General features: G+C 45.6%; 1 protein-coding gene across 3 annotated transcripts in view; it reads left to right on the top strand.

Moving 5' to 3' along the window:
* The window catches only part of SORBS1 (sorbin and SH3 domain containing 1), a 262246-nt gene that overhangs the window by 49382 nt on the left and 190507 nt on the right, over positions 1-22357 (top strand). The gene's annotated exons all lie outside the window — the stretch shown is intronic.

The following is a 22357-nucleotide window of genomic DNA, read 5'->3' as shown; positions in this document are numbered from 1 at the left end:
CATCCAGTTCCATGGCCAGACCAGCCTCAACAGTGAAGCTTTTCCTAATGCCCAGGCTATGACGTCTGTGCCTTTTGAGAAACAGAACAGCTCTGAGACAGATGTTCTAACAACCAAAATGGATCTTGTCATGCTTCAAATGCAAGCTTGGATATTCCCGCTTTAAGGTCATAGCTGTGATGACAGATGAAGTAAACAAGGCAAAATTGTTCCCAAACAAGTGTGTTTCCTACTTTCTACCATTTCAGGATGTGCAACACTTTTAGATAATGTGATACGTCTTCAGAGCAGTGTGTGTCAACATGCATATACGTGGAATGTCTATTTAGTTACCCTGATTCACCATTGCCTTGTGCAGTTATTTACACTAGCATGGAATGGTTGTGATGCAGCCATTATGAATTGGTGGTGTGTACATCCCGTTTGCACCCACCAAGGCACTGAACAAATGCAAGAGTCCATGTTTAGGCTAAAGGCTAATGTAGTGCCCATCTTTAAAAGAGGGAAGAAGGAGGATCCTGGGAACTACAGGTCAATCAGCCTCACCTCAGTCCCTGGAAAAATCATGGAACAGGACTTTAGCAAAGCTTTTGACACGGTCTCCCACAGTATTCTTGCCAGCAAGTTAAAGAAGTATGGGCTGGATGAATGGACTATAAGGTGGATAGAAAGTTGCCTAGATTGTCAGGCTCAATGGGTAGTGATCAATGACTCCATGTCTAGTTGGCAGCCGGTATCAAGTGGAGTGCCCCAAGGGTCGGTCCTGGGGCCGGTTTTGTTCAATATTTTCATAAATGATCTGGAGGATGGTGTGGATTGCACCCTCAGCAAGTTTGCAGATGACACTAAACTGGGAGGAGAGGCAGCTACGCTGGAGGGTAGGGATAGGATACAGAGGGCCCTAGACAAATTAGAGGATTGGGCCAAAAGAAATCTGATGAGGTTCAACAAGGACAAGTGCAGAATCCTGCACTTAGGACGGAAGAATCCCATGCACCACTACAGACTAGGGACCGAATAGCTCGGCAGCAGTTCTGCAGAAAAGGACCTAGGGGTGACAGTGGATGAGAAGCTGGATATGAGTCAACAGTGTGCCCTTGTTGCCAAGAAGGCCAATGGCATTTTGGGATGTATAAGTTGGGGCATTGCCAGCAGATCGAGGGACATGATCGTTCCTCTGTATTCGACGTTGATGAGGCCTCATCTGGAGTGCTGTGTCCAGTTTTGGGCCCCACGCTACAAGAAGGATGTGGAAAAATTGGAAAGAGTTCAGCGGAGGGCAACAAAAATGATTAGGGGACTGGAACACATGAGTTCTGAGGAGAGGCTGAGGGAACTGGGATTGTTTAGTCTGCAGAAGAGAAGAATGAGGGGGGATTTGATAGCTGCTTTCAACTACCTGAAAGGGGGTTCCAAAGAGGATGGATCTAGACTGTTCTCAGTGGTAGCAGATGACAGAACAAGGAGTAATGGTCTCAAGTTGCAGTGGGGGAGGTTTAGGTTGGATATTAGGAAAAACGTTTTCACTAGGAGGGTGGTGAAACACTGGAATGCGTTACCTAGGGAGGTGGTGGAATCTCCTTCCTTAGACATTTTTAAGGTCAGGCTTGACAAAGCCCTGGCTGGGATGATTTAGTTGGGGATTGGTCCTGCTTTGAGCAGGGGGTTGGACCAGATGACCTCCTGAGGTCCCTTCCACCCTGATATTCTCTGATTCTATGTTAACACTCATCTGGTGGTGGATAGAGTACAGGGCATAGGTTGTAAGGTCTTCAGGAGAGGGACTGTATCTTCTTCTCAGGGCTGAATTAAGGCAATTTGGACCCTTAGACACACAATTCCATTGCCATAGTGCTGTGCCTCCTTGCGATGGCAAGCTGGTTTCAGAGTTAAGATGATTGGGGCAGTTCACTTGGAGTTAGTGTTTCAGGCTGTCTACAAACTCAGGCAGGCATCAGTTACACCCTGTTCATATTGTCAAACTTTCTGTATATCTATGTAACTTTTTTTCTTTTAACCAAAGCTGAAATTCTGATGTTATCACATGACTCCAGGATCTTGAGATCAGGCATGACTTTAATGCCTGTGCCTCAGTCTGGCCTTGCTTCCTATGTATTTGGAAAGCACATTGTTGGTGTGTCATGGATCCACAGGATTGGGGCACCAGCTTTGAAACAGTCTTGTGGAGAAGCCCCTTCAGTGTGCCTGATACCTAAGCAGTCTCACTCTTCCTTCACTGTAGGCAATGTGGTCTCACTGCCTTCTGAGACTGAATCTGTGGGGCTTCAACACTCTTGCTTTGCACTGTGAGCTCTGCTCAGTGAGTCCAACTGAGGTTATGTCTACACTACTGTGGTAAGTCGACCTACACTACGCAACTCCAGCTACATGAATAACATAGCTGGAGTTGATGTACCTTAAGTCGAGTTACCATTGGGTCTACACTGTGGAGGGGTCGACGGGAGAAACTTTCCTATGATCCCGTCGACTGACTTACTCTTCTCATCGGGGGTAGAGTACAGGGGTCGACTGGAGAGCGATCTGCTGTCGATTTGGTGGGTCTTCACTAGATCTCAGAGCATCGATCCTGGCTGCAGTGTAGACATAGCCTGAGACAGACTCCTGGTAGAGACTTACACACTCTTCAGCGACTAATGCACCTCACTCAGTATTTGCAGTGATGCTCCAATAGTGTTGTCAGAACAGTCGAGTTTATTAGTTCTCTGGCACACAGCATAGGAAATCTTTAGGTTAGCATAGAGAACTGAAGGTTAAAGCATAGACCATTCTGGTTAGCCCAAAGCCCAGGCAAGGTGTAGTGACCCCCTTATTCAAGCTCTCTCTGTGTTTCCATTTGACCTCCATCAGTTCCCAGGTGAGGGCCCTTGACCCCCTCCAGCAGCCAGCTCTTATCCCCGCACATCACACCTTCCCAGTCTTTTGCTCTCCAGCTGGGAATTTTGCTCCGCTTCCCTGCTGAGAGGTGGGAAAATACATCTCCCTCCAGGGCACTGGGTGCTAGGTGTCAGTGTCCTGGGGATTGGATTTTCCATTATCTTCTCGGCTTCTCCATCGATCTGGGGTAGGATTCCGTCAGTCTTTTGTAATGACCCATCCAGGCTCAGACAGCCACGCAACGTTCATACCTATGTCTCCCAGGCTGTCCTGAGAGCAAATAGTCCTCCCCCACAACCCCTGCTAGGTAGCCATGCAAAATATAGGGGAAATTGAGGACCACAAGATTCATTGAAATATTATAGAAAATTCTCACTTTGTCATAGGTTGCTATGGAATACAGAGAATAAATAACAACCATCAGCTGTCTGCTGATTCCCTACATTGCAGTTGTATTCTTTGCAATTTATATACTTCCTGCTGTTTCTTAATTATCTGTAGTCTTGCAATATCATTATTATTTAATTATTTGAATTGTGGTACTGCCTAGAGAGAGGGGATGCCTTTGGGCTAGGCATTGCATAGCTGCAAAACAAAAGGACAGTCTCTCTCCCAAAGAGCTGGCACTCTAAGGATTATATTGCTTGTTATGCACAACTTATATGGAACCAATAAAAATGGAGTTTCATAATTTCTGAAGGGGAACTGAGGACTTGGTTTGCTAAACATGCCAAAGAGAGTCAGGATGTGCATTACATCTGCTTCATTATGCAGCTCTTTGATATTCCAAAATGTGATGGTACCACCATATGTGTTGTTACTAGCCACAGGTGACACGGTAGATTTCATTCAGCAAGGGGCTCCCACAAACTGTCACAGGTGTTCTTCTTTCATTTGAAAATGCTTTCTTAAAAGACACATGACCACATTTTTTACAATAGCTATTCTTCTTTCTTTGGAGTACTCGAGATCAAATTACATCACACTTAACACATGTTCTTTGGCTCCACGTGGCTCCCGGAAGCAGTGGCATGTCCCCCCTTCAGCTCCTATGCATAGGGGTCACCAGGGGGCTCCGCAGACTACCTCCTCCCCAAACGCCACACCTGCAGCTCCCATTGGCAGGGAATCATGGCCAATGGGAGCTGCAGGGGCGGTGCCTGCAGATGGGGCAGCGCGCCAAGACGCCTGGCTGCTCCTCCGTGTAGGAGCCGGAGAGGGGACATGCTGCTGCTTCTGGGAGCTGCTTGAGGTAAGCACCACCTGGAACCTGCACCCCTGACCCCCTCCAGCACCCTTGCCCCAGCCCTGATCCCCCTTCCGCCCTCCAAACTCCTTGTTCCCAGCCCAAAGCACCCTCCTGCACCCCCAGCCCCTCATCCCCAGGCCCATCCCAGAGCCTGTACCCCCAGCCAGAGCCCTCACCCCCCCATGCACTCCAACCTCCTGTCCCAGCCCAGAGCCCCCTCCCGTACTCTCAACTCCTCATTTCTGGCCCCACTCCAGAGTCCGCACCCTCAGCCGGAACCCTCACCCCCTCTCGCACCCCAACCACCAATTTTGTGAGCATTCATGGCCCACCATACAATTTCCATACCCAGATGTGGCCCTCGGGCCAAAAAGTTTGCCCACCCCGCCCTAGAGAGTAGTTTAATTGCCCATCTCCATAGGTAAACCATATATTGTTTATATGGTATTAATTTAACCATGCTTTAAATAAGAAGTCAAATATAAGAGACTGCAAAGAACTTCACAATTTTAAAAGACGTTGGATGGATGGATGGATGGATGGATCGAGAGGAGGCTCTGATATTATCAGGGTTTTGCTGTATCTAGAATTATTGGCTTTCCTTGCACATCACATTACACTGCAGTGGATAGTCTAGGTCAGAGGTGGGGAACCTTTTTTCTATCGGGGCCACTTACCCACAGAAAAAATTAGTTGTGGGCCACACAGCCCCTCTGGATGGGGGCCACAGTGGCTTGGGGCTTCCCCTAGGCACGGGGTGGGGCCAGAAATGAAGGTTCAGGGTGACGGAGGGGCCTCTGGTTGGGGCAGGGGGTTGAGGTGTGGGAGGGGGTGAGGACTCTGGCTGGGGGTGCAGGCTCTGGGGTGGGGCTGAGGATGAGGGGTTTGGGGAGTAGAAGGGGGCTCCAGGCTGGGGCCAAGTGTTTTGAGTGCTGGGGCAGGGGGTTGGGATGTGGAAGGAGGTTTGGGGTGCAGGCTCCAGGACGGAGTTTGGGTGCAGGTGGAGGCTCAGGGCTGGGGCAGGGGGTTGGGGTGCGGGTGGGGATACAGGGTCTGGGAGGGAGATATGGTGTGGGAGGGAGTTCTGACCTGGGGCAGGGGTTAGGGGTGTGGGCTCCAGCCAGGTGGTGCTTACCTCAGGCAGCTCCTGGTCGGCAGTGCAGCAGGGCTAAGGCATGCTTCCTGCCTGCCCTGGCTCTGAGCCGCTCCCAGAAGCAGCCGCCATGTCCGTTCCCTAGGTGGAGAGGCTAGGGGGCTCTGCATGGTGCATGCTGCCCATGCCCGCAAGCGCTGCCCATGCAGCTCCCATTGGCCATGCTTCCCGGGAGCTGTGGAGCCAATGCTGGGGGCAAGGGCAGCATGCAGAGCTTCCCTGATCACCCCTGCTCCTTGGGGCTACAGGGACATACCGGTCACTTCCGGGAGCTGTGCGGAGCCAACTGGATTTTTAACAGCCTGGCAACCCTAGCTTCCTCCTGCAATAGGGCGAGCCGGCCCTCACAGCTCTAGCCCTGCGGTGGGGCGCTGAGGCTCGGGGCTTCCGGCCCGTGGCGTGGAGACTTGCCGTGGGCTGGATGAAATGAAGCCGGAGGCCGGATCCATCCAGCAGGCGGTAGTTTCCCCACCCCTGGTCTAGGTATACACTGGTGTTTCTAACATTAAAAGGGTTTGCAGCCCTGTATGCTTATAGTTGGGTCTATAGCCCCACACTTAGGCAACAGAATAATAGCCCTTAACTTCAGAGGCACAGGGCACCCCGAGATATTGTTGACTCCCTTAGGAATTGTGGCTGGCACATCAGGGTTTGAACTGGGGACTTGCACAGCTAAAAAGCTTGAGCTAAAGAGCCCAGTGGCCCTAGCTGGGGTTCTAACATCCTCAGACCCGCTGTGGTTCAGGTCCAGAGGGGGACCTAACACTTTCACGCACATGCATTACAGGTGCTCAGCACCTCTGACAATCAGACCGCTTTTATTTAGGTGTATAGTGATGGCTCTAGCTAGCTACCTTGTAACGTCCAAGTTTGAACATTTTGTTTCAATATCAAAAAGATTTGGACAAATTGGCGGGAAGAACAGCAAAAATGCTCAGATAGGTGGATTAAAAGTGACTAAAATATTTGGCTGAGCAACAATTAAGTGGCCAGGGAAGGAGACCTAACTGTATACAAATACTAAAGGGTGCAAATACCATGGAGGGAGAGGAATTGTTTAGGATGGTACATGGAGGTAAAACTAGGAACAATGGGCCCAAATGATGAAAAGGATCATTATAGGTTACCTATCAAGGAAAGTCTTCCCAGCAGTGAAAGGTATTGACTTGTGGGATAGTCTCCCAAGGGAAATAATGGAAGCTCAATTACAGCAGTTCTCAAACTTCATTGCACTGCGACCCCCTTCTGACAATAAAAATTACTAAATGACCCCAGGAGGGGGAACCGAAGCCTGAGCCCGCCGTAGCCCCACCACCTTGGGTGGGGAGGCCAAAGCTGAAGCCTGAGCCCCTTCTGCCCCAGGCTTCAGCCTAGAGTTGCCAACTGTCTAATCGCACAAAACCAAACACCCTTGCCCCACCCCATTCCCCAAGGCCACATTCCTGCTCCGCCCCTTCTCCAAGGCCACGCCCCTGCTCATTCCATCCCCCCCTCCCTCCGTTGCTTGCTCTCCCCCACCCTCACTCACTTTCACTGGACTGGGGCAGGTTTTGCTTTCAGTAGCAACTGGGAGATTGAGGCCGATTCCAGGAGACTCCCGGCTAATCCGGGAGGGTTGGCAACTCTACTTCAGCCCTTGGTGGGGGGAGGAGGCAAAGTCAAAGCCTGAGCCCCACTGCCCCTGACTGGGGGGAGGGAGGGGCGGGCAAAGCCAAAGGGCTTCAGCCTCGGGCGGGGCACCTGTGACTTGAGCCCCACCACCTTGGGCGGTGCGTCTCAGGCGTCCGCTTCAGCCCCAGGTCCCAGCAAGTCTAACGCCAGCCCTGTCTACCCCATTAAAGCAGTGTCGTGACCCATTTTGGGGTCCTGACCCACAGTTTGAGAACTGCTGCTCCATCACTGGGTACAAAAAGAAGCCCTAGAAAATGTTCTTCTGGGGTAGAGTAGTTGACCGAATAAATTTATTCCATCTTCACTATGATTCTTTGCTGGAAGATTTGCACTAATTTTATCAGTTAACAAGAAATATGTTGGGGGGGGGGAGGGGAGGAGGACTGGGAAATAATGATAGGGAGATTTATTTTTAACATCTCTGAGTGTTGATTTACATCCTTTCTAGTATTGTTAGCCAGAATAGTCATACTTTGCAAGCCATGCTGGATTGCTTCGTAACCTTTTGTTAATTTCCCTCTTCTTTGGATGGTTAGCTATGAACAGATGATCTCAGGCTAACGATTGTAAAACCTGGAGAAACATGGTGGGTGAGGTAATATCTTTTATTGGAACATCTTCTGTTGGTGAGAGAGATGAGCTTCTGAGCTACACAGAGCTGCTCCTCAGGATTGGCGCTCTGTGTAAGCTTGCAAGCTTGTCCCTCTCACCAAGGGAAGTTGGTCCAATAAGAGATATTACCTTGCTCACCTTGTCTCTCTAATCATAGGCATCGAGTTTCTAATCTCCCTCCTGGCTCCGCCAAGGCCCCACCTCTGCCCTGCCCCCTGCCCCCAGTACCTCCTGATGCTGCGAAAAAGCTGATCCGTGGCAGGCGGTAGGCATTGGGAGGGAGCGGAAGGTGCTGATTGGCAGGGCCTGCTGGCGGGGAGGGGGCGCTGGGGAGAGGGGGAGGTTCTGGTAGGGGGGCTGCCGGTGGGTGCTCAGGACCCACCATTTTTTTTCCCATGGGTGCTTCAGCCCTGGAGCACCCACAGAGTTGGCACCTATGTTTCTAATAACCTGGGGCCAACATGGCTACAACAATGCACACAAAAATTGTAAACCTAGTCAGGATTAACATGATGGTGTAGGTGTAGCATTCTGTACTTTCAGGGAAAAGGTTACATTTCAGGTGAAATTCCTAGCTGGCCAAGCCACTATGGCTGCTCTCCAAAGGCAATGGAGAAATTTGGTAACTTTTATTTGCCAAATGACATTGCGGCCTTGTCATTTTATGCTTGTGTGAAGTGCTGTCTCATTAGTGTAGGTATTTCATAATGCATATTGTACAGAAATTGTTTAACTCCTGTCTTTTCACTTCCTCCTTATCTTGGATTTTCTGTTGTCATTTTTGGCTTTCCCTAAAGCAGTGGTCCCCAAACTTTTGAGGGTTGTGTCCCCCCTTACCCTGTCTGCTCCTCCCCTCACCCCCAGTGCCAGAGCCGGGAGTTGAGCTGAGGCTCAGGGGAAGGGTGGGAATGCGAATAGGGGCAAGGGGTCTGAGGCGGGGGCTGCAGCTGGGTGGTGTGTGTGTGTCTGGGGCCGGGAGTGGGGCCATGGCCAGAGTCTGAGACTAGGGTGGGACCGGAACCACATCTGGGCCGTGGTCGGGGCTGGCAGCCAGGCCTCCGGCCGGGTGCAGAACTGCACCAAGGCTGGGGACAGGCTGTGGTTGGCGGTGGGGATGCAGCAGAGCTGTGGACAGGATGAGGCTGGCCTGGGCTCACCGCACCCCCCCTTGAATGTCCCTCTCAGTCCCCCTAGTGGGGCATGCCCCACAGTTTGGGGACCTCTGCCCTAAAATAATGCTCACATTTTCCTCTGTTTTTTAAGGAGAGTAACAGTCCATTTGTGCTAAGCTCCAACTACTCTTTTTGTGGCAGGAGGGACTTCTATGTAATAAAGAAAAAACATGGAGTTAAAAATTAACAAGAACACTTCCAGGAAGCTCTTCGTGAAAATACACTTTCTGTGATTGAGCCTTGTTTAATTTTGAAGATGACCTACCTATTGCTTAGTCATTTCACATATTCTAAAAGTTAGAAATATCATGTGCTCAGATTATTCAATGAACTAAACAATTGCCCTGGGACTTGATGTTTTCCCCTTACCGTGTTGTTGACATAGAGGAATTTCCCACCCTCTTGAATTGTTTCTGAAATTTGAAATAGCATTTTTCAAGGGTTGAATAGGCTGACTTTCCCTCTTCTTTGGCTTGCAGCTGAAAACTACATTATCCGTTTTTTACAGTGGGATTCTGATCAGAAAAGTGACTATGTAACAATAGTATTGAATATTTATATATGACAGTGTCTTCCAAAAGTCCCAGTCAGGAACTGGGCCCCTTTGCACTATGGGCAGAACAAACACATACATATACATGTGGCTACATGCTTAGCTGGTGTAAATGTGCTGACTTCATTGACTTCACCTTAGCTGTGCCCTGTTACCCTAGCTGAGGACATTGCCAGCGGGCCTTCGCTTACATTGCTTACAGTTTAAAAAGAAATAGCAGCTTCTTACTCAACAAACCCGTTTATTGTGTGTACTCAGCTCTACATCCGCTTATTTTAATGGCAAAAATAAGAATTTTTTTAAAGTCATCTTGTCAACCCTGCAGAGCTTTGGGAGGGGGAGCTAGATTACATTCTGACTCTTGCTCATTAACAGAATTTTAATTAATTTAATGTGGCAGAACCTATTGCTGGTGACAGTACATGAGCCAGCTAGAACACAACTTGACTCTCAGAGCCCAGAATGAGTTTACAGGACTGACAGTTTGGAATAAAATGCCAACCTTTTGCTTCTAAACTGAGCACATTTGAATCAGTGTCATTTTGACAGAGTGACTTTGCAGAGTAGCACTACACTTTAAGTAGATGGACAGATTCAAGACCTCCAGACTGAGATTTTCAAATAAAGTCACCTAGGGGATTTAGACGCACAGTGCCATTAATATTAATGGTAGCTGTGCGTAAATCCCCAAGAGGCCTTTGAAGAGCTTAGATTAAATGGATAATTTTTGAAGCATTGAAAATCATTTGAGGAGGGGGCTGGTGGTTTCTGCACATGCTCTCTGGAGAGCTCAGTGCACCTTCAGGAGGAACCATTCTTGATCTAGTTCAAGGTAAGCAATTTTGTAAAAACCGAAACCATTTTTGCCTTAAAAATGGAGTCTAAATTTGCTTAAAAATCAATTCCTCAAACCAAAAGCCTATAAATACAGTCCACATTACCTGTTATGTATGGTTCTTAAAAGTGCTAAGCAGAACTACAGAAGCAAAGAAATTTATCTACACAAAGCAGAGCTGCTCCCATGGGTAGGCATTGCCTATGCTGTTTTAAAGTAGCCACACTGAGGTACAGTCTCTACCCTTGCTGTAATCTGGCTCTGAGCAAATGTCAGTTTCTCCTGCCCACTTAAAATGTCCCTGCCTGTCTCCCCGAGATTAAAAAAGGGCACTGAGGAAAGCTGCATTTCAGGATGAAGCACAGGACTCCATATCACAGCCGGTTGGGAGTTTTTTAACGTAAGGTTTTAACCGGAATGCCAGTTGGTGGAAACAGAAACTTTTTGCAGGAATGCATCAGTTCACTAGGGAAGGTTTCTCAGGCCCAGGATGGAATTTCTGGTTAGAACCTGACACTCACACAGTGATATACCTACCCAAGACTCTGGCCACTAGCCTGGTAGCGCAGGTACTCTTTTGGGATGTGGGAGACCCAAGTTCAAGGCCCTGCTCTGCATTAGAGTGCCCTAACCACTGGCCTAATCACTATTCTGGGGGTAGTCTCATTTTTCATGAATTTTTGAAAGGTATTTTTTTGAAAGCTTGAAAATTTTCATGGGACAGGAAAATCATTCTTCACACATCTCTACTCCATATACTTTACATATGACCTTGAGAAAAACCACTTACCTTCTTTGTGCCTCAGTTTCTCCATTTGTATATTGTCTATTCTGTATGGGGTTTCCCCCACTTCGTTTGGACTCTTAGGTAGAGTGTTAGTGACAAATTGCTCAATGGTGGTTCTGTTTCTGAACACATGCACTTTCACTCTACAGCTGTGTTTTTTTAAATGAAGGCAAATAAGAAAGAATAAAAGTAAAGCGTTAGGAGAGAGAGGTGTGTGTGAGAGAGAGAGAGAGAGAGAGAGAAAGAGAGAGAGTTCTGTACAGGCTTCAGCAAGTCTGAGACCAAAATGGCCACTTTTAGAAATGTAATGCAGTATATACAGGAAAAAAAGGCGGGGCTCTTGGGTTCATAGCTATGGAAATCACACTATCAAAGCTAAAGCTTTTCCTCTTAAAGTCGTGTGTCTAGCATTCAGGGAAAGGATGCTGTCACACAGAGTGAAGCAGCTTCATGGAGGTTGATGAGTATAATTCTGGTATGGGCCTACGCCAATAGAGAGGGCTATGTGGGATGGGGATGCAGACAAATGTGGTGGTTAAGCTGCTTGAACCGGGGACCAGGTTGAGTTTTTCTCCTTTTGATGCCATTTTTGCTTCTTCACCACGTAATTTGGATTTGAATAGAAAACAAGTTCTGCACTGTGTTAGATGTCATGTCCCGCTTCTTTCCTGGCCTGACATGTTTATATATACAAAACATTATGAAGTAATTAAAGAGGGGAGCAAAGGAGCTCAGAAATTCTTTTGAAAGCCTTGTCAGATTGTTAATTAATGGGCAGTAGCAGAGGGAGTGAAATCTGTTGCTTGATACCATAATAGGTAGTGTTGTGCCTCTCTATCCTCCATAAAGGATGGATTTATTTTTGGTAATGAGACATTTATCATCTTTGCAGCTATGAAAAGCTAGTTGCAGCATAAAAATCAGTTGGAAATAATGTGACAGAAGTTAAGAGGGCAGATGTGTTTCTTTGGAATGTTTAACACATCTGCTTAAACTTTTGGGCTTTTTTTTATTTTCTTGGGGGTTGTAAAATTTTTTCCCCATTCCTGCTAGAAAAATAATACTGTAACTTGGTGTCTGCACCTGCCATAGCTGTTACTCTGATAGCATCAAATGACCGCACAGATGTTTTGACTGTGTTAAGAAGCTTAGTGAAATGTCTACAGAGGCTATAATTAGTATTTTAATTATCAATGTCTAAAAATGGACAAGTGAGAGAGCTGGGCTCAGCTGGCCAAGCTGAGGAATAGTGGGAAAAGAGGGCTCTTGTGGCTAATGTATAGGCCTAGGAGTTGAGAGAGCTGGGTTCTGCTCTTTGGCGCTGCCACTGACTTTGGGCAAATCACTTCCCAAAACATTATCAAATTTGTGGGCCAAAAGTGAGGCACCTAAATCCATAAATAGCTGACTTGACTTTCAGAATATCATGTCTGGGTGGTTTGTGTAGAATCCAATGGGGACAAAATCAAGAGAATTCTATGGAAATTTTTTCTGAAACCCTATTGGATTTAATAGGAGCCTTTCTGTAGGTTTTTGAGTCATTCTATACAATTGTATAATACGGTTGTAATTTTTGCCGTGGGAGCTGCAGGTGCTTGAAACCTTGAAAAATCAATATATGGGTACCCAAGTTTAAACAATATTGTCCTTAAGCTCTTTGTACATCTCCATTTCTACAGATGCCAAACAGGGAGCATGCGCAAGCTTTTCAAACATGCCTTGTGGTTTTGGGTGCCTAGCTTGAGCTGCCTTTAAAGGGAAAGTTCTGAGAAACCTTTTATGGTGTCTCAAGTTGGGCACCCAAAGATGGAGGCATCTAAAATCCCTGGATGTTGTAGAAAATAGTGGCCAGTACCCATCTCTTAAGGGTGATGTGAGGCTGACTCAATGTTTGCAAAGCTTTGACTTTTTGCCAATGAAGTGCAAATTAGGAATGAGAACTGCAGCCTTTTCTTGGTGTCTGGTTAGCAACAGACCCACAGATCACATGAGATGGTTACTATTCATGATATTCTGTTATTTCATACATCCATAGGAAAAATTGTATGCTACCATAGTATGCTCTCTCTTCCTGTAAGAGTCCTCACCTAGCCATTTCCCTTCACTCTTCCGTTCTTGGACAAAAGTTATTCTCCTCATCTGGCTACTGCTGCAGCCTCTGTCTATATACTATAAACAATGTCCCTTCACTTCCTCCCACCCATGGTGTTGGAAAACACTGGTTGCTAGAATCACAGTCAACAGAAGGTTAGAGGCAGAAAAAATTCCTGTTCCTTTATCACTTTCTTCCTCTCAGGATCCTCTGTTCTTTGCATGACTTAGGTCATTTTTTCCAAAGGCCTGTTTGTTGTAAGTCCTTTCAGCAGTGCTGCTGGCTCCTCAGTTGAAGGGTTTTGGAAAGTCAGCCCGACAAAGTTGGGAAGAATGTTTCATTTAATTTTAAACTGCAAATCAAACTTTCACTATTTCATGCTGGAGTTAATGTCATTAGAGAAGAAAAGGGATGTGTACTCCCAACCTCCCAATGACAAATGGCAATGGGCTTAAACAAAAAGCCTCACGCCACCCTTATACACAGAGTCCTGACATTTTACAGGGAAGGATTGTTAGGCGTGTAACACATCAGAGCCTGGGAATGCTCTTTGCTCACAGGAAGAGCACGGCAAATGACAGCCTTCTTCATGCTATCGCAAGTGACACTGCAGCCATCCTGACAGTGCAGTTTTCACATGCTGGATTCATTTATGCAGCAAAGAAGTGACAGTAAGTCAGAACTCCTGTTGGTGACAAGATAGATATGAATGTTCTTTGCTTTCTATTAAACATATTCTCTTCAATATGGCATGAGCTTTGTAAGGTTTTTTTTTTTTTTTTTAATGCAGAGCCTGTTCATCAAAATACTTTAGGACGGGTGCCCAGAAGTGTACCTAATCTGTACAATTCAGATCGGGGTCCAGATCTGGATTTGGAACACCAAATTTGGGGACATTGAGTTTCAAGGGGCTTGGGAGCTCCGTGATAAGTGCCTCCCACAGACAGACTATAACCACACCAGAACCCAGCTAAAATACTGATTTTAAAATGCCTTCAGAATGACTAAAATAGTTTTGTGTCAGACTCTTCAGAGACGACTGGGCGTGTGCTCTGAGGTACAGAGCCCCTCCGGTGAGGTTCAGAGCCCCCAGGGCACTTAGCATCTTGCTGGAGATAGTCAGGGCTTCACAGGCATGAGTCTTAAGTGTTCAGTGCCTATTTCAAGGATACCAGCCCTGAAGGTAGGACATGCCATAGGCCAGAATCTGTAGCAGGAAGGACATGGACAGCCCCTCTTCCACCCTGACAGGCTCCCAAAGATAAGCCCCAGGCCCAGATTTTCAGAAGTGCTCAGTGCCCATGATGAGCTGTAATCTTTCATTAAAGGCTTAGAACTAACCTCTGTAGCTGGATCCAGGTGCCAGACAGGCAGCCAGTACCAAGTAGCAGGCAGGCAGGCTCCCATTTGCCCCGCCTACCAGTTGTGCTGTTGGATTGCACGTGAGGCGGTCTCGTGTAGCATGCATTGCCGGAGTGCCATCTCAACATCACAAAGCTATGCACTGGGAGAAGGGGACAGAGAGAAACTCAAAATTCTGTGCACGGGCTTCCCTATCTGAGCTAGCTTGAATCCAGCTAGCTTGAGTAATAGATGGCCAGGTGTCTGCTTTTCCATCTGAACAGACACCCAAAGTCTGGTTACTGTAGGCAGGGGAGGCAGGGAGGTGCCGAGTCCTCATTCGCGCCAGCCCCTACTTAGCAAAGGCCACCTCCTACTTGAATCGGGCGGCTGCAGCTCCGAGCCCCGGCTCTGCAGGCGAGTCCCTCCTGACCCATACAGGGAGGGGGAGAGAGGGGAAAAGCAGTGAACGAGGGAGAGAGAGGGAAAGAGGAGTGAACGGGTGGCAGGGCCTCAGGGGGGAGGGGCAGGGCCTCGGGGGAAGAGGTGGGACAGGGGTGAGGTCTGGGGGGGAAGGGGCGGGGCATGGGCGTGTCCTCAGGGGGAAGGGCTGTTCTGGCACTCCTGCTGGAGTATCCAGTTTTGAAATATTACAAAGTTGGCAACCCTAACAGTAGTAACATAAACAGCCTAGTGCAGGCAAGAGAGCCTATTATGTACCCTGAGTATGTGCAGGGCTCTCTAGTTTGCACTGAAGCCCGCACCATGCTGTTTACACCACTATTTTTACCATTCTAGCTACATTCAAGTTAGTTCTAGTAGGATCGCCTGTGTACAGTGTTTGCTGTGTAGCTGTAGCCATAGCTGTGTAGCTGTAGCCATGTGTAGTATAAGCCAGCTTGACAGTGGGTGACACTTGATATTCTAAATTCAGGACCATCCTGACTTTCTAAATCTGGTCCCTATCAAAGCCCGAGAAGCTCAGTGGTAGGTTATTCCCTCCCACTAAACCAGCCATCTTGCATTAGGGATACAAATATCTTCTTCATCTTGAGTTCCTTCAGGGGGCTGTGTGCTACTGACTCTGCCGAGATTTGTCGCACTGTTAAACCATAATAGAATACCATTTATTTAAATATTTTTGGATGTTGTTTACATTTTCAAATATATTGATTTCAGTTACAACACAGAATACAAAGTGTACAGCGCTCACTTTTTATTTATTTTTATTACAAGTATTTGCACTGTAGAAAACACAAGAAATAGTATTTTTCAGTTCACCTCATACAAGTACTATAGAGCAATCTCTTTATCTTGAAAGTGTAACTCACACATGTAGATTTTTTTTTTGTTACATAACTGCACTCAAACAAAACAATGTAAAACTTTAGAACCTACAAGTCCACTCAGTCCTACTTCAGCCAATCGCTCAGACAAACAAATTTGGTTACAATTTGCAGGAGATAATGCTGCCCACGTCTTGTTTAAAATGTCACCTGAAAGTGAGAACAGGCGTTCGCATGGCACTGTTGTAGCCAGCATCGCAAGATATTTATGTGCCAGATGCACTAAAGATTCATATGTCCCTTCATGTTTCAACCACCATTCCAGAAGACATGTGTCCATACTGATGACGGGTTCTACTCAATAACGATCCAAAGCAGAGTGGACCGACGCATGTTCATTTTCATTATCTGAGTCAGATGCCTCAAGCAGAAGGTTGATTTTCTTTTTTGGTGGTTTGGGTTCTGTAGTTTCCGCATTGAAGTGTTGCTCTCTTAAGACATCTGAAAGAATTCTCCCCACCTTGTCCCTCTCAGATTTTGGAAGGCACTTCAGATTCTTAAACCTTGGGTTGAATGCTGTATTTATCCTTAGAAATCTCACATTGTTACCTTCTTTGCCTTTTGTCAAATCTGCTGTGAAAGTGTTCTTAAAACGAACATGTGCTGGGTCATCATCTGAGACTGCTATAACATGAAATATATGGCAGAATGCAGGTAAAACAGAACATGAGACATAGAATTCTCCCCCAAGGAATTCAGTCACAAATTTAATATATGCATTATTTTTTTAACAAGCATCATCAGCATGAAAGCATGTCCTCTGGAATGGTGGCCGAAGCATGAAGGGGCATATGAATGTTTAGCATATCTGGTACGTAAATACCTTGCAACACCGGCTAAAAAAAGTGCAATGTGAACACCTGTTCTCACTTTCAGGTGACATTGTAAATAAGAAGAAGTCAGGATTATCTCCCATAAATGTAAACAAACTTGTTTGTCTTAGCAATTGGCTGAACAAGAAGTAGGACTGAGTGGACTTGTAGGCTTTAAAGTTTTACATTGCTTTGTTTTTGAGTGCAGTTACGTAACAAAAAAAATCTACATGTGTAAGTTACACTTTCACGATAAAGAGATTGCACTACAGTATTTGTTTGAGGTGAATTGAAAAATACTATTTCTTGTTTTCTACAGTACAAATACTTGTAATAAAAAATAAATATAAAGTGAGCCCTGTACACTTTGTATTCTGTGTTGTAATAGAAATAAATATATTTGAAAATGTAGAAAAAAATCCAAAAATATTTAATAAGTTTCAATTAGCATTTTATTGTTTAACAGTGCAATTAATTGCAATTAATTTTTTTAATCACAGTTAACTCAAAAAAATTAACTGCGATTAACATAAAAGGATAAATGGCCACAAATCAGATATTAGGAATGGCAATATACAAAAACCTGTAGGGGAGAACACTTCAGCCTCCCTGGACACACAAGAGCAGATTTAAAGATAGCCATCCTGCAGCAAAAATACTTCAGGACCAGACTTCAAAGAGAAATTGCTGAGCTTCAGTTCATTTGCAAATTTGACACCATCAGCTCAGGATTAAACAAAGACTGTGAATGCCAGCCAACTACAAAAGCAGTTTCTCCTCCCTTGGTGTTCACACCTCAACTGCTAGAAGAGGGCCTCATCCTCCCTGATTGAACTAACCTCGTTATCCCTAGCCTGATTCTTGCTTGCATATTTATACCTGCCTCTGGAAATTTCCACTACATGTATCTGAAGAAGTGGGTATTCACCCACAAAAGCTTATGCTCCAATACGCCTGGTAGTCTATAAGGTGCCACAGGACTCTTTACCGCTTTTACAGATCCAGACTAGCACGGCTACCCCTCTGATACTTGCGATTAATTGACAGCCCTAATTACTTTACACCAGGGTTCCAAACATTTCCACACTGAGACAACTTGCCTGAGCCCTAGAATTTACAGAATAATTCATATAAAAAATAAACACACTCAACTATAATATCTGCTGTACTGTCATCTTCCACGAGAGACCACTGCATTGCTTGACTATTGGAAACAGAAATAAGATTAGTGCAACAGCTATAAAAATCTGCTATTGCTTTTTGTCCTCCCCAGGCTATTTTAGGGAGTGGGTGGCATTCTGAATGTTCATTTTTCAAACTGTAAATTAACAGATTAGTGGCAGAATTTCATTTTCCTGTGGTCTCCCTTCTACTCTTTAGGAACATAGCCTGGTTTGGGTCTGATCCTTTGGGATATCCGTAGGAAGTGTGTGCTTGTGACTGAACTTAATTGGGCTCTGAAAGGAATTGCTGCTCCATGCCAAGGCAGTTGAAACCACATTCCTTTGGCAGTCTGAACTAACATTAGATAAGAACAGTTCATGTCGGAGTTGCTTGTATAATGGCAACATTTATTATTATTAATAATACCCCCTCTGAACCAGCTGAGCCATCTTGCTGTCTTCTGACATACAGAAAGTCCATAATTTTCTTGGAATCAGAATATATGTAGAACACGAGTTCTCAGCCTTCAACAGTGAGCTTTAGCCAAAAATCTTTAGAGCTCAAAAGTCCAACCTTATTTTTTTATTGATGTTTTTGGTTTGGCTGGGTTTTTTGCTTGTGAAGGATGAAAAATGAGTGCTATTTTGGGTCAAAATCTTTCTTACCAGTAAACAGTAATGTAGGAAGAGGGCCTGAAATATAAGCCCTTGTATCAGAGGCCTGGTATGAGGCCTGAGGCCTAAACTAAAGTAGTGGTCCAAGCTTTGCTGCTATAAAGCATGGCTAAATTGTGAGCAAAAGGCAGGTCCTGATCACAGAATCTGGCAAGAACAGAGGTAATATTGCAGAAACACATATTCCTAAGCAGTGCTAGGCACAAGAACACACATGCAAACACATTCCAGAAGGATGGTACCAAAACAGCCCGATACCAGCGCATTCCCCAAAGAGAACAGGAACACACTGACCCATCCTAAAGATAAGGTCAGCATGATGGATAGAAATGTTTTGATTGAACCAACAGGTACAAGGCAAAGGGTGGCACCGAAATACATCAGAGGGTGGCACCTAGATACGTGAGGGGCAATATGTAACTTGTTTGTATCTGTGTATAAAGATGTATCTCAGAGGGCGTCTTTGGTTGGCCTAGGGGATAATGGAAAGTCCCACCATTACCTGAGCTAGCCCATTGTAACGGGCATACATGTGTTAGTGTACCTATAACCATTGAGCCAGGACATTAGGACCGTGCTTCATTGACAATAAACCTGACTAAGGGCCTTCACTACGAACTGAGTCTGTGGTTATTGGGCAGTTGGATCGGGGTCTGCTGTGCCCACTGTCTGTGCAGAGCTGGGACAACACACAAAGGAGTCCCACATGCAGCCAACGTCTAGTAACATCTGACTACAAGTGTGAGCTGATGTATCTGTCAACAGCTTCCTGCAGTAGATGCTGGTGATTAAAACGCATACTCAGTGCTCCCCCTCCAATGAATGATTAATATTTTTAAAAACAAATTTATACTTTATTTTCCACAGTGGCATGGGCATTTGGAGGCTTATGAAGTCAAATGTGGTTTGATAGGGCTTGATTGAACACTCCTTGAAATCAAGGGGAGTCTTTCCATTAACATTAGTAGGCATGGGATTGAGCCATAATAAGTATGGATATAAAAGGTGCAGGAATTCCATCATAACTCACCCTTTGTATCCATAGCATCTCACAGCACCTTGCTAAGGTGGAATAAGTTCTGTTAGTCTCCTTTTACAGATGGGAATTGAGGTATGATGAGATCGAGTACCTCTACCTCTACGATCATCCTAAACACGGAATGAAAGAAGGCAAAAACATAATCTGCTGCAAAGGAGATATACTGACGTTATGTCTCACAGGTTACCAAGGACAAATATTGGAGTGGTTATATATTGTATCACCCAGCATGGCTGGGGCTAGGTTGTCACAAGCAGTCACTCGCACAACGAGGAGAAAGGGATTAAGGCCCTCTGCTCAGAATATGACTCTAGCTGTGGTGATAGTCCCTGATGTCAGCAAGTTGTGGGTGGAAGCAGAGAGGTGAGGAGTGGAAGGAGCCCCCAACACCCCCCCCCCCGTCACGAGCCAGAGTAGCTTGCCAGGCACACAGGAGGGAGGAAGCTGTTCCATGCAAAGAGCCAAAGAACCTTACTTCTTGCACAGAGCAAGGTGTTAGTAGGGGAAGAATTGCTTATGGCATATAACACAGTAACATAGCAACACCCCACCTACCTCTTCTGATCTACAGGGGAATAGCCAAATGGAACAGAGACATTTCAACATCCAACAAACATGTCCGGTGATTGTAGAGAGGGTAGAAGCATTTTTGACATGTTTGGATATTAGGGTTGCCAATTTTGGTTGGACATACTCCTGGAGGGTTCATCACATGACAATCTTTAATTAAAGATTAATCTTTAATTCCTGGAGACTCCAGGACAATCCTGGAGGGTTGGCAACTTTGATCTGCAAACTGGGAGAAGCACTTATCAAGCTGCAGGTGAGCGTGGGTGGAGATGCAGGGATTTTGCTACTCATACATATGGACTATACATACTGGAATCTCACAGACAAACCTTCTTGAAGGGAAAGGGAAAGTTTGGCCAGTGAACATGCTTTGGCAACCAATGTGTCCATCTAAATAAATATTTCTAATCCCAGTGCCTTTCCCACAAGGTATAAGTTGGCACCTTGTAGCTGCTCCGTGTCCATGGGAACCTGGAGAATGACTGTTTGGGACACAGAAGCAGAGAGTTTGTTTCAATGAAGAAGAGTCCACTTTTATGTAGCAAACCAGCTGGCTTCCCCCAAAACCCCTTCCCAGGCTCATGCACCATATTTTAGATTTCCCTTCTATTGCTTTCTGGGGTCCCTGTTGGTGAGTGTAACAATTCTTCCTGCTAATGAAAGTAGAAGGGGTATGTAAGTTGAGCAATGACATGGGATAGTGACTAGAGCACAAGTCTAGGAGTCAGGAGACCTGGATTCTGACTGGCCTGGCTTTGCCTCTGACTTCCTGTGTGATCTTGGATGAGTCACTTAACTTTGCTTCTGTTTCCTCTTCTACTTTTGTCAGTCTTGCCTATTTATTTAGGTTGTAAACCCTGCAGGGCAGGGATGAACTTCTCTCACTATGTCCACGTACTGTGCCTTGCACGTTGGGGCCCTGATCTTGAGCTAGGTCTATAATAATACAAACGTAGGGCTTCTGCACTTCTGAATCTTCTTAGCAAGGATCAGTACAACAGCTCCCTTCTGACCTTAGTATCTATTTAAAAAAAAAAAAAAAAAGCTCTGAGGATAGGCCATGGGGAGGCTTGGGGTTCACTTTACATTTGTGGCCATATAGGGTTCTGCCAGTTCTGTTATCTTTGATTCCTTGTCCTTCATGCTGGCAGGCTACAGTGAAGAAAGAATTCCCCAACTGGCCTCCCATCATTCCTGTCTGGAAGTTTGTGCTTCAGATTCACTTCATTATAGGTTGGTGACCAGAGGCTTCAGAGCCTGCAAAAGGTTGGTTGGCTGTGTGTGTAGGGGGATGCTACCTCAGCCTTAGAAGAGACTGCAGGTAGGTGATGGCATGGGTGTGCAGGGAAGCATTCAGGGAAGTGCCTAGTTGCAGGACTTGAAGTAGCTAGGTGGGTCCCCAAATGTGTTACTCTGTCTGAGGCCCTGCAACATCTACATGGCCCTGGGTAGATAGCAGCTAAACTCCAACACCTTATTCAGGCAGCTCTTCCTCCAGTTGACTCATTCCCTTATGGAGAGAGAGAGAGACTTGCAAAACCCCACCCCTTTGGCAGAGGAAGGCACTCTATAGAGCTGTCACAGACAGAACCATCAGAGAGGTTCTCCAATACATCCACAATATCCTTTTATTTCTCGTGTCTTGGTGTGCAGGTACTGACAGGAACCTAGGTAGATTAATCTCTATTTACAAGTATAATTGCCCCGGTGCTGATATTAGTCCCATGCCATTACAGCTCTTCATGAATAATTTCATATTGAATGTGATGTAGTAGAAGCAAATGTAAGAACAGAGTTAAATAAAACATTTGTACACATTGATCAAGCTATGTTTATGCGATTAGCTAGAAGGATTTCACTGCTATCTGCAAACTTTCATGGTATTTTTAGGATGCTTAAAACACCAGCTTGAGAAATAGAATTGAAGAGAATAAATATGAATTATCTGCTATGAGTTACATAAGGTGCTTTTAGTATCTGGCATTATTTTAAGTTGCTGTAGAATCCAATTCCATCTTATTACCAACTGAGCCTTTGTCTGATGTATTAGATCAAAACGTATTCCTGTCTCTAAATGTTAACAGCAGCACATTCAGTCCTCTGGATTTCGGCGTCTAAAGTGGGTGTTGCAGGAAACTTGGCACCGCTGCTCTTTGTAGAATAATAAACACAGATGATGTTGCCTTGGGTTTCATATAGACTTGGACTTGGATGCTGTTGCCTCATATCAGATGATTCATAGACAAATGGTGACTATTAGCTTTTAAAAACAACATTACTAGTTGAAGAAAATGGAAGAAAGATGCTTGTCATGTTTCACAGATGACTCAGGGTGGTAGTTCCTTTTTTTAGTTTGAGCTGACAGAACATTTTGCACTTTATTCTTCCAGTG

The sequence above is a fragment of the Lepidochelys olivacea genome (assembly GCF_965140295.1).
Source record: "Lepidochelys olivacea isolate rLepOli2 genome assembly, chromosome: 7".
Classification (NCBI taxonomy): domain Eukaryota; kingdom Metazoa; phylum Chordata; order Testudines; family Cheloniidae; genus Lepidochelys; species Lepidochelys olivacea.
The sequence above is the reverse complement of the archived record's forward strand: the minus strand, read 5'-3'. Positions and strand labels throughout refer to the sequence as shown.